Raw genomic sequence first — 13,402 nt, 5'->3', positions numbered from 1 at the left:
ATTTTAGTATTAGTAGCAGAGTTACACACAAATAAATTAATAGAGAAAAATAAGCCTTGCCAGTGGTGCTCTGGGTCCACAGCAGATGAGCTGAAATACAAGCTACCGAAAACATGCTCACAGTAATTTCTGTCCCTCTTCTTAAATACTCAAAGCCAGTTCTACAAAACATACCATCCCACACTACCAAGCCTCTAGTACTAGACAGAAGCATTGATTACCCTCTTAAAAAAGCATGTCATAAATTGTGTGGCCATTGTGTCATGGATTTGGAGCCAGCTAAAATACACAACATTTTCAAGGGCACAAATATTTGAGGGAATAGTATTGTTATTACAAAACAACAAACAACAATGAGAAGCAGCTTAAATAACTTAGCTAACATGTTTAGATTTAATCACAGCATCCTGTAAACAACTAGAAGTGATGCTGTATCTGTGGATTTTTTACCTTTTGAGTGCTCTTCACTTAAAAAAATAGGACTAGACAACAGGCAAAACTCAGCCTACAGAAGTGATGAAGACTGTGACCTGCTACTACACTTTAAACACAATGTTAGTTTTAACTGGAAAATAAAGTAGCCAACCATAAAAGGAAGCTGGTACAAGACAGTGGAGATGTAATGCAAAGCACAAATTAGTTTCCTGTTTCTGTAAATGCTTGCTTTTCCTACACACAAATAGCATATCTGAGGAGCACGTAAAAAAGGAATTTGTTTGCTTGCAGAAAAATCATTCTCAATGAATAGAAGATCACTGCTATTGCCTGACCAACTCAACCATCTGCATATCTGTGCAACTGATATGGTCCATCAGCAAATACAAATTGCCTACCATCACACCTCAGTGTAGAGAGCCATGACTCGTAACACATGTAGGGTTCCAGGTACTTCAAAAAAAGCCACATCATGCTTAGAGCTAAATCCTAAATTCACTGTCCTGACAGACAGGAACCCTGGTATTGAGGGTAGCTAGTCTCAAAATATAACAAAAATACCTATATTCATTTTGAAATGAAAATACATAAAAAGAAAAGTATTCATTTAAGATTAGTCATTCCTAATAGTCCTAGTTGTCTTAACAGTACAGCTGAACACACCTGATTTTAATCTCTAGAAAAAAAGCATAAATACAGCTTTAAAACTTTTCTAATTGCACACTTGTATTTCACACTAAAACTGCACACTCCCTTGGTGATATTTTTAAGTCAGCGATCTCCGAGATGACAAAGTAGTATTTGCTGGAGGAAACTAATTTTGCCATATTTTGCCATAAATTTCCGGTATATACAAATATACAGTCAGCTAAATCTTCCTCTCACTCAAGTAGAATAATTGAAAGATTATTTGTGACCCAAATTTCTTTTTGTATAGCCTATGCCAATTTGCCTGAGAAAGGAATCAAAGGAGTAGTGGTCATTAGAGGTGCAAGAGAGAAAAGAACCCAGAAGAGTATACACATCTGTGACATCTCAATATGAATGGAGACAATAGATGCCTTATACAGCTATAATGGAGGGTGTGGGGGAGGAAGGCTACCAAGCCTTTTTTGTTTGTAACACGAAGATGTGAATAATTCTGTAAGATGCAGTTAGGAAGCATTATGTGCCATAACTGAACTAGTCTATTTCATGCTGGATTTCTTAACTGAATTCAGTTTTTAGAAGAATCAGGCAGAAGTCATGAAACAGACTCAAACAGAGAAACAGGAAAAGAAAACACAAGTCTTTGCAGGACATGAAGAAAAAGTAACCAGCTAGGTATGATGGACACGTTTTATAGAAGTGATCAAACAAAAGGGCAAATCCATGGAACAAATAAAGCCTAGCATTTCTATGGACCTCAAGAAATATTATTGCCTGTCCATCACAGAAAGTAGATCAGAACCTTAAAGAAATACTAAAAGCAGAAAACAAAAAAAGATTAAAATCTTACTAGAACTCACCTGATGTTCATAGATTAAAACATAGAAGACTTTCTAAATTTCATTCCAAATTTGACATAGTATTTAGGGCATCTTTATAAGGCCAAAAGGAGTACTACTAAAATTAATTGGTTTTGAATACATCTACTATAAGTTCAAAAAGGCCTTTCAAATCCTAAGCTTCATTTTTAATATGACTTTTTATTAGGAACACACATTGGCACACTAAAAAGACTGAGTATTACAATCACTGCAAATTCCCAGCTCTTTAAAATTTAAATTTAAAATTTTAAACTTAGAAGTCTTGAGTTACATTATATGAATCAAGTGAAGATTTAATTTCCAAAACTACTTGGAATCCTGCCAAAACATTCTTCCACATTAAACAAAGACATACAGACTGCATGACACACATATTCTAAAATTTCTAGAACATTACAATATTATATTTATTTCTTCATTATATCACATCACTTGTAGCTCCAGTTCAAATTATTAAAACCAAATATCTTAGCCTTAACAGGGACAAAAAAGGAAAAGGAAGTCAGCACATTAATCAGTTAATGCTTGTGCACACACATCAAAGAAATTCTCAAAGACAGTATTATTCTATAAAGTTAGTTGTGTTTAAAAAAACAATACGCAGCTTAGAAGCAGTGTGGAATATTAATTTACACATCTTTAGTGATATGTGAGGACATCACCACACAGTCCCAGACCTCAAGATGGAAAAGTGATTACACTGTCACTGTATGACTGTACTGTGATGACAATAGTGAGAGAGGGAGAGAGACAAAAAAAGATGCTGGCTCTCAAGTGAATTCTGGATAATAGCTGCTACACCTACACAGCTTTTGGAGCAGAGAACAAAAAACATCCAAAAAAACCCTATATGGCTCTATAAGAAGGTTAAGGGGGATACCACAGAGAAAAGGTTAGTATTTAAAAAGTGAAAAGCTCGTCTACATGGGAAGAACTGAAACACCCGTAGAACGTGGTAAATTGAATGTAAACAGGAAATACAGAACTAAAAAAAGAATGAGAGAAGTGCCTTGCACCAAACTCCAACTAATAGTAAAAAGATGTTTAAATAACACTTCAGTAGCAGGAAGCCAGCCAGGGAGACAGCGGACCTCTTCATGGCAAAGGCATAAAATGGGCACTCAGAGAGGATAAAGCCAAAGCTCTGAAAATCTCTTCCATGTTGGCCTTCACCACTGAAGATACTGGAGAGATTCTCACTTCCAGCATTTCTTTGTAGCAAACTGACTGGAGAAGCAAAATGAATTTTAAGGAATTACAGAGGAAGAATTAAACTAAACAGACACATGAGGTGTTGATGGGTTACCAGGATACCCTTCATCCAAGAAGGGGTTCAAATGTGAATCTTCAGAACTGCTGGCCAAACTGCACAATCTGTCATTACAAATGGCAACTGTATCAGAGGACTGGCAGGTGACCAGTGTAGCTCCCACTGACATAAAGGAATCTAGATGGTCTCTCAGGAGCTATGGACCAGTGAATCTGACATTCACGCCTTGACTGACTTCCATCCATAGTAAGATGGTAGAAGCTATGCTAAAGAATAATATCACTGAGCACATGAATAAATAGTCTGCAGAAAAACAGCCAACAGGGCATGACTTCTGAACAGGGAAAGCTTACTCGAGGAAAAAAAGAAAGTTGCACAGAATTACTTGTGTGACCTGTGATCCTCAGATTGATCTAATATATCTTGTCATTTTACATTTGTTAAAACTTGCAAAAAGATTTTATTTTTTTTTAATATTTTAATTTCTTCAATGCAGTGGCAAAAATATACCCATATAACCTATTTTACTCAGGAAACTTGTATAGAGACTTTTTTGCCAGTATGAAATATGATTTTACTACGGTTTGTTGACAGAGCTTTATCAGGAAGCTTCCCTAGTAATAGATTAAGCCTAAGAAAAACTAGTGGGATAAACATGGTGCTATCATTCTGAATATCTAATATATTCTAAAAGTCAAAGCTTCAACCACTTATGAGCCAGAGGTCAATGAAAAAGAAGGAGTGAAGAGAGTTCAGTAAAACCTTGAATTGTGCAACTCAGGTTTTTGGTGTTGTTTTTTTTATTTCCCCTTTAAACTATGTATAATTAAAACTCATGTTTCTCTCCTTTAAAAAAAAAAAAAGTGGCTTCTAGATTTCAGCTCCTTGCTTCTCCATTTTCTTCAGTCAGACTTCAAGGTAAACTGCTGATATTTTCAAATTTTCTTTTACAGTGCTGAGGGAATGGAATCCGTTTTTCTTTTTAAATGAAAAATGAGATGCTTTGCTAGTCATGTCGCTGTCACAGTTGGGGTTTGAAGAGAAAGAGCAAATATAATGAGGTCTGAAAAAAACCCTGGCAATATTGCAGCCTGCAACAGAGACATACAAATGTGAAGAAAAAGCAATTGTGTTTTCCTTCCTATATTAAGTAACTAAGAAGTATTTTAATATTAAAAACTACAACATTACCTGTGACTTCTAATTGTCAAAATTGCTTCAAGAAATGATATATTACAATGAAGTTATGAACAAACAAAAATAAGCAAATGAACCTAGAAAGAAAAATGTATTTTAGAGAAATGAACAAAGAGAAGTGCTTGACCATCAGTGCATTGTGAGAAACTATGCATAGAAAGGGTCTTTAAAACTCAAAACTACAGGCTTGTTTTCATAGGAAGACTTACTAGCATTATTATATCAATAAAACAGCGTATCTACATTACACATACCTCGGAACAAAGTAACTGGACTTAAAACACCCTAATATTAGATAAATTACTTAGAGCAAACGTTCAGCCACTGTAATGACAAAAGTGTAAAAATAGTGGCATAGTAACACTGATAACATTTTACCATGTAGGTAAACACAAACATTTGCGTTCAAGTTCCTTAACTAGGGGATGATAATACAGTCTGGCCAACATATTCAAAAGTAACCTGTGTGCTAATCACCTCCTTCCTTTTCTAGACTGATTGTAAGTGAATGAACATGTTTCTGTGAAATATTTGAAAGTAGAAAAGCTATCTACGATTAATCAAGCAATCCATGAGAGAATACACTGCAAATACTGTACCTATACTGCAGTATACTTAAGACTTTCACTCATTTACAATAGTAAAATGAGTTTTGCATACAATCACTGTAGCGACAGTACGGCACAAAAACGGATTTTATTACAGCATGCTGATTTCACCATGCTCCCTACTATAATTTGCTGTTCAATATCAGTGACTAGCATTGATAAAAATAAAGCTACTCATCCATTTTTATTATTACAAAACGCTTTTTAAAACTAAGGATTTATATCCTTAATCATTCTTAGCATCTACCATTTTGCACAATGATGCCTACAGCTACTTCACAAGGAAAAGAACAAATAAAGCAACAAAAATTTTACGAGCAGAAATATGCTCCCCTCCAACATATACCCTGCCATATATTAAAGCTCTTATAAAATTAAGAAAGCATGCCAAAATCTAACTCAGAAAGAAAGCTTCTCACTTTTAAGACCTTTATGTGCTTGCCCCTCCATCAGCCCCACTTTGGCAATATCTGTGTTACAACTGTGAAATAAAGATTGTAATTCTACAACTGGGGCTAGCCAAGAAACGACAGACAAGCTTCAAGTCACTACAACAAAATATCTTATTTGCTACATTCAAAACAAACAAAACCAAAACAAAACCCACAAAACAAACAAACAAACAAACCAAACAAACCCCACAAAACCCCAAAGCATCACCATCACCAAGTTCACAGCATGTCATTCCAGAGAGAAATTAGATGGATTTCCAACAAAGTAACCCAAAATATCTCAAGAAAAGTCACATAAGAACAGCTTTCCTCAGTAAAAGATGTGTGTCTGTACACAAAATACTAGTTTTCTTGAGCACGTGTACGGGGTGGGTGGGGGTGGGGGGTTGATGCATGGAAGAAAGACTTTGCAGGATAAAAGTATATAAACATGGTCTGACAAGGGTAAAAGTTAACATAAGAGATCCATTTGCTCATCATTCTACCAGTACTCCATAAACAACAGACAAATTATAAGAGATACTGCTAAAGAGAAAAATGGATCTTCTTAATTACCTGTAATAATCTGTAATATACAGATATTCACAAGTGATTAAAAACAATCATCCTGGCACAACTACACTATTTTGTCTACTAGTCATCAGTTTAGGGTTCTCATTAGTCAAAACAAAATACTAAACAAAGTCAGCTTTTTATCGTTAACATTTGAAATTTTAAAATGTCATAAATCAATGCACTCATTTATTTAAATGAACGTGCAGAGCTTTTAAGGACAGTGGTTAAAATCTATGGATTATTTCAAGACCAACAATCTCAAGAAAGAGACATATTTTCTATTGTAATCTTACTTTGACTGGTTTGTTGCCTGCATGACTTTTAATACCTAGTTATGCACTAGTAATATCTTGAAATTATCAAACAAAAGTAACTCCACATTTTAAATTCAGCAAATAAATGGGGAGGATTTGAGGGCTGCTACAATTACGACCACCATTTTGGCCGACATCAATCCAAAACAACACAGAAAATACAGTGAATCCATTCTGCCTCTTCGGAGTGTTCAAGATCAACTAATGCTTAAAATCCCTGCTGCTTCCAAACTGGAGCAAAGAAATCCCATCTTGAATCTCCAATTTTTAACGAACTGGTCCAGCAAAGTCTGAATTCCAGACTGGCTTCAGACCTTTATTTATCTTTTGACTTCAGCAATTTGGATATTATTTAAAGAAGAAAGAAAAGTATTTCTTAGGTCATCTGAAATGACTTCCATGTAGAAGTGACAAACTAATAGTATTTGGTATGAATGTTAGTAATGTCAGTATGAAGTATTTAGTAAGAATATTAGTAAGGAGAAAGAAATGTACCTTACACCATTGATCAGCAATTAAAATGATGACAATCACACTCATACCCATACGTTTTATCTTTAGGAGTCACCTACAGTTTCAAGTTACCTGGCATCAGACCAGTGTGATCTGTTTAGCACTACACTGAGTTACTGAAGTAACAGGAAACTACGAGTCTAAAAATACACCAGCAAACTATGTAGACTAGCAGAAAATGTGTCAAATATGAAAATAATAATTTCTTCCAGACAATTCTCTCTTTAAGGGGATTATTAAGCAAGAATAATTACATACAGGGTTTTGAACATTTCAAGACAATCACATAATTTTTACAACATTTAAAGCAAGTAGAACAAGTTTTTCATTATTTGGCCAATGAACACAAACTGTGTACAAAGATATTGAAATGGCTACCAGACAGTTTGCTCATCACTGAAAAGAAAATGCATCTTCTGGTTTTTTTCTTTTTCAAAGAGAAGTTTTAGCATTTTATTCTAATAAGAAATAGCATCTTTACTGTATTTAATTTCATGATTTCTAGAAAATGTATGCTTCTGAAAGAGTATCATACATTCAAAACAATCCCATGTACTGAAAGCCTGGTCTAAAGTTCACTAAAACACCTAATAGGGAATAAGTATTTTTAAGCTTTAAATATTACTCTTATTGTTTTACATTATAGTGCCAGTTTACAAAATGTTAACGTTGTGACTAAATTTGATAAATGAAAATCATTATGGGTTTATAGTTTGGATCCTCATCTTAATGAGAGTTAACATCTTTAGAACAAAATGTTCAAAGCTGCAAGACATATGCTGAACATGTGTATACATGTAAAGCTTTGAAAGCTGCTTAAAAATGTGAGAATGAGTAAAGCTCATGTTACCCTTGATAAATGTCAGCTGTCAGGCATTGCAGCCGAATACACACTATTTTTTCCACAAACTAGAGCCCAGAAAAATGCAATTTTTACTTCACCAGCTGAATATAACGCATCATACATGGCAACATCTACCCAAGGTCAAAAGTTTAGTGTTTTCAAATTTTAACTTCCAAAGCAGGGTATTGTTACACAGACAACATCATCACACTGAAATTAATGGAAGTATTTCCTAAAAATTTCTGGTAAAGTTACATATAATGCTCTAATATACACCTTCTACCAAAATGGACACATTCAACTTTAAACCAAGTCAAAAGGAACCTGAAAGAAGAAAAAACAAACAGTTGTTCTTATATCCACTACCAATCTGTATTTTTACAGTCCAATTTTACTTGAACATTTTCTGCTCTAGTAAATCACTCATCATAAAATTCTAATTGTATCTTGCAGAATTAGCCCAAGAAACTGAGCAAAGTCTTGGAACACTAGCTGTACAATAAAAGGGTGGAGTAGAGATCAGATTGGCAGAACTTTCCATTAAGAAATGTTACTTTTAATGTGATAAAAATATGTCAATCAACCCTATGTACTGTGGAGTCCACTTAAAAGCTGTTCATTCTCCAGCTCCCCCATTTGAAACCACATATAATTTATCATTCTGCGTATATGAAAAATGATTACGATGCTACCATTATCACACCAGTGAAACGTACTTTAAAAATTTCACTGTCATTACCATGTTAACAAGCAGGTTTCTTCTTCCACAGCTAAGTCTGAAGCACTACGATAGTCTTTTGTGAATTTTTATTAAAAGTATTAGCTAGTTTTCCTGAGCAGGTTAAAAGCTCTGTATGTTGAAAGATCATGAAATACGCATGTCATATCAATGCCTTTCCCTCTCTGTGTCTAAGTAATAAGTATTTTGATCCATTTAAATTTAATATACTACTTCTGGGATTAGCAGTGGTCTAAGTCTGTTTCTGTTACTTCAGAGAGAATTCTATCACCAGCTCAAGTAGAAATACTAAGGCTGAATAATATTTATTTAAAAATTTTATCTTCAGCAGAAAAAAAAAAAATCTTTTACCTGAATATTTTTATTAACCTCAAATAGAAAGACACAGTAAATGTATTTTTTCCTATCAGAAGACCTAAATTTTATTTATAACTATTTCACAAGTTATTTAGAAACATAGTTGTGCACTGTACACAGAGCCAAGAGCCAAGAAAAACAGATAAAATATCTCCATTTGCTCAACAGACACCTTTTAAGGATGTTCTGGTACTACGATCTACGTTAAACCTGGTGTCTGAATTAGAGCAACTCCTATTTAAAATTATTATTCCAGTCTACTTGATGTTTTTTAAGAATGTCAGTAATAACCTACAATACTCACTTTTTTTTTTTTTACTTTAAAAAGACACGCTTTTTACATGCTAACTGTTCACTACTTGTATATAGTTATAAGTAATCTAAATGATCTTTCATCAACCACATTGAACACCAGTGTTGCAAAAACAGATCAATAACTGCTGAAAGCAGTGGCAACTTAACTGCTAGACTTAGTAGAAAAATTAAATTATTTGTAACAATGTAAACATCAAAATAACATCAACTATGAAAGTGATTATAAGCACTAATCAGAGCAAACTTCTGAGTTTCAGCAGAATACAAAAATTCTTCAGAACTTTTATGGCATAAGGAAGACTATGAAGTATGAAAAGGCCCCCTTGCACATTTAATTTACAGTATTCATTGCATCTGCTCTGAAACCAACATCGGTGGTGTGAAATTAGAGCTGAACAATCAAGGCTGAAAATCTAACAAAAAGACTGTAAGCTAAATAAGTTACCTGTTAATACCATCAAAAGGATGTATAGTTCTGAAGAGTAACATTTTTATGTTGTTTCAAAATAAATATCTAACATTACATACTTCTTAATGCTATAATCCTTATATCGACGTTTCAAAATAGGTACATTCAAAGAGAGAGATTAGTAAATATATCCCGTATTAGTGTGACAGACATACAAAAAAGGAAAGGAGAGGTACTAAGAATGACCAAAACTGTCAAATTAAGGACCACAGTGTACCTACCACTGATCAGGGAAAACATCCTGTGAAATGGAAAACAGTTCATTCAGGTTAGTCATAACTGGCTAAGTCTTAAGTTTTAAAGCATTACAGAACACATACAATACTTCACTGACAAATTCTAAAATTTTTTATTAGTCTTTAAATGATATATTTCCTTCTATCCTCACAAATTTTAGGAAGACTGCTAGAAAATTTCATTCATTCTAAAGCAAAATCTGTCACACTTAAAATTAAAAAGTAAAAATTTAGTTTGAATGAGAGGTAAACTTCATCCATCTGTCATGGAAGAGTTAAATGCCACTATCTATGAATGATAACACTTCCTTGGATTACAAAAGAGCAGCAAATCCTGCAACTCTGCAGTCAACACCAAGCAGTTATTTTTACTGCTTTACACTTCTTTCCTAGCTCTAGCTGTTCTTTAAAATTCAAGGGTCTTTGCAGAACTCTGGATGATGAGTGGGGATTTCTTACTATCATTGGGCAAGTGAAGGGGTTACCACTTACTGCCCTGCCATTACTGCATGGCCAGCAAATTGTCCCCATTGACAAATTGTTCATTATTAGCCACCAAGATGTCACACATCACAGTGGAACATTTTAAGCAAAATGAAACTGGTATCTTAAAACGTCATTCTGTAAACTGCAATGGTTCAGGATTGACAAATAACTGTCACACAATACAAGCAGCGCAGAACTTCTTCAGTTTTTCATCAGAGACCCTAAGACACTACTAAAATGTTGTCTTAGGTCTGCTAGTTTATAGGACTGAAAAAAAATCTTTAAAACACCTTTAAAAAAGGCTGGGTTTTTAATGATTGCACTTCAAACACACTTAATTAAGTTTTCTAAAAGCAAAGACTAGTTTTTCTTTTATAGCCAAGCAAGTTAACATCTTGCTGACTTTTTGAGCCAATGAATGACTAGCAGCCTTCAAAGTTTCTCAGAAGCTACGCTGAAACTTGACCGCATTAGTATACTATGTAAAACAGTGCCATTAAACAGTATTAGTCTCACTCTGACAGACTGTAAAAGAAAGCAACATAGAGAGTTACAACTTAGAATGCTTTACTTCTAGAAAGATCAGAAATGTCTTCTGTATACCTGAAAAGACATAATTAACATTTATATTACGTACCCATAAAACAATAAGAAAGCAAAAGAGAAGGGTTATTTCCTTCAAATAAAGATAGTGTTTCTGTCACTAATGTATTCATTATGAATACCTGTTTGCCCCAGAAACATAGAATTCACCATGCCATATCATATGAGAGCCTTGCTTTATTCAGTGCTGAAAAGGGGTGAAGCTACCAAGGGACATTTAGCTTCTGGGAATCCGTAATATATACCACAGAATAACCATATAAATATAAACTCTACTAAATATAACTATAAATATTCTCTAATTAAAAAATACAAAATGCTTTTTAGCATACTAATAACTTGTCTGAGATCATGTGTCTGCTAAGTGTATAAGTGATTTTTTTTTTCTTTATCAATTTTAAATGGTTTTGCTTTTCATTTAACTGGATGCTCCCATTGTCCCCCCCATAAAATACACAAGACTCCAGTCTGTTCTTATGTGTCATGCTCTGTTATTCAGCTTCTGAAAACCTCATTTATTCTCTCTCCAAATGTTCTCTTCTGCCTCTTACAGCAAGCTTAAGCAAGCTTTCTGTTGATCTTGATTTTCTTCATTTTCAACTTTAGGATATTTCAAATTAATATTCCTGTGACTGAAATCCTTAATTCTAACCCTGTCACAAGAACACATGAGCAATGTTGACACAGGACCCAGGAGGACAACATTATATACAAGGTAGAGAATCAAGGTGAAAAAAGAAAAGAAATCTAAAACAAAAAGACAGACTGTTTTTCCTACTTTAACAGTATTGTGGGGAAAAGAAGGGGAATGACAGCTTTTGAAATAACAAATCACCTAACGAATATTCTATAGAAGAAGCTGGAAAAGAGAAAGAGAAGCATAATTAAAGTTATCAACATATTCAATATATATAATTTAAAAGTATTAATTCAAAATTCCTGAAATTAGTATTATCGAAAATGTCACTATCTACATAGGTATTTTTCTTACAAACATTCATAGATCAATTAAAGAGGATACTGTGACCGTTACAGACCTTGCACTTCCCCTTTCTCCTCCATTTGCATATCCAGGATACTTCAGTTTTACCCCCTCAATTTATAATTACATTAAATAAAAAGCAAGATTATTTCTCCCCTGTAAGACATTAGACATTCTTCCTCCAAATAAAATACTTTTCGTAATTGTCCATGTTCAGTACACACAGCCCTTTTTCCTACCTAGGACAGACAAAGCTTAGCACTAGAAAAAAATTTAGATAGGCATCACTAATTTTCCAATTCTCTATCACATCACAGCTCTGAGGTTTATTATGAAAGAATGTTTACAGCTGTCTGTTCTAGTGCTAGAAATGGGAGTATGTTTTAGTAGTAACATCCAAAATGAAAAATACTCATTCTCCACTTTCACAGCATCATTACCAAAAGACTATAATAGCATGGGGAGCCAGCAAGACAAAAGACATACCATTTTTGCTGGCATATCATTTTTGCTCTGAATCTATTTATATTTGTAAGATCCTTGATTTATCAGGACATTCCCTATTTGTACCCTAAGAACTAAAACTGTCTACTGTAAGGATTACATTATTATTACAAGGATTATTGTCTTGTGCTTTTAATTGACTTATCTTGAAGAAAACTATGCATTTCTAAGTGCCATCTGACTGGAGAGAGTGAACAATAGGCATAGTGTACTGATACGCAGTGAAGAACTTTTGATACCACAAACTGTAAAATTGATCCTTTCTGTTGTCTTAGCCTTCCAGATCTAGACTTCAGCAGACTACTGTAAGGACTACTAAGTACCACAAAGGACTGAATGCGACAGTTATGGAGCACTTGAGCCAATCTTCTCTTTTCCTTCCTCCACCTATTCAGAGATGTGGTCTCTGCACTGCTTTGAGAAATGGCCAGATAGGTTATACTGATTATCATCCTAAAGGTCAAGGACTAAATGCTCAATAAACATCAGAAGGAAAGTTTAGAGAAACCAGAGCTAATGACAAAATAGAATAGGTAAGAAGAGCTTTCCAGACCACACAAAAAAAAGCTGAATGTGAATGGCAGAGAGGGTTCTACATTAGCATGTGGAATTTCTTTGGGCAACCCTGTCCTGTCCTACCCCCACCCCCAAGACCGCCACTCAACCAAACAACCTAAAACTAGTTTTAAACTGTGCTGCAAATAAAGCAGACTCTTCTAAAAAGACTGCAGAGTACATATCCTGGTCTGCTACTTCAGTAGAAATCATTAAGGAAAGCTACTGTTTACTGTCCCTGTGGCCTGAGAGACTGAGAAGACTTCAGCCTACAACAGAAGCTAGGAACAACCTGGCTATTAGGGCACATCAACCAAGAAACATTCATGAGTGACAGCTGTATAGATAATGCAACCTACAGAGATTATAAATGCATAAAGTTCTTTCAGCTATAGCAGCCAATCCCTGTATTTACCACATTTTTCAAGAAAGTGCGGGA

The 13,402-nt window shown here is 34.4% G+C and overlaps 1 protein-coding gene across 8 annotated transcripts in view; it reads right to left on the bottom strand.

Moving 5' to 3' along the window:
* NCOA3 (nuclear receptor coactivator 3) overlaps positions 1-13,402 on the bottom strand; it is an 88,354-nt gene that overhangs the window by 39,891 nt on the left and 35,061 nt on the right. The window lies entirely within an intron of this gene.

This window comes from Accipiter gentilis, chromosome 14, assembly GCF_929443795.1.
Source record: "Accipiter gentilis chromosome 14, bAccGen1.1, whole genome shotgun sequence".
NCBI lineage: Eukaryota > Metazoa > Chordata > Aves > Accipitriformes > Accipitridae > Astur > Astur gentilis.
This window is presented reverse-complemented; position numbering and strand designations above follow the sequence as displayed.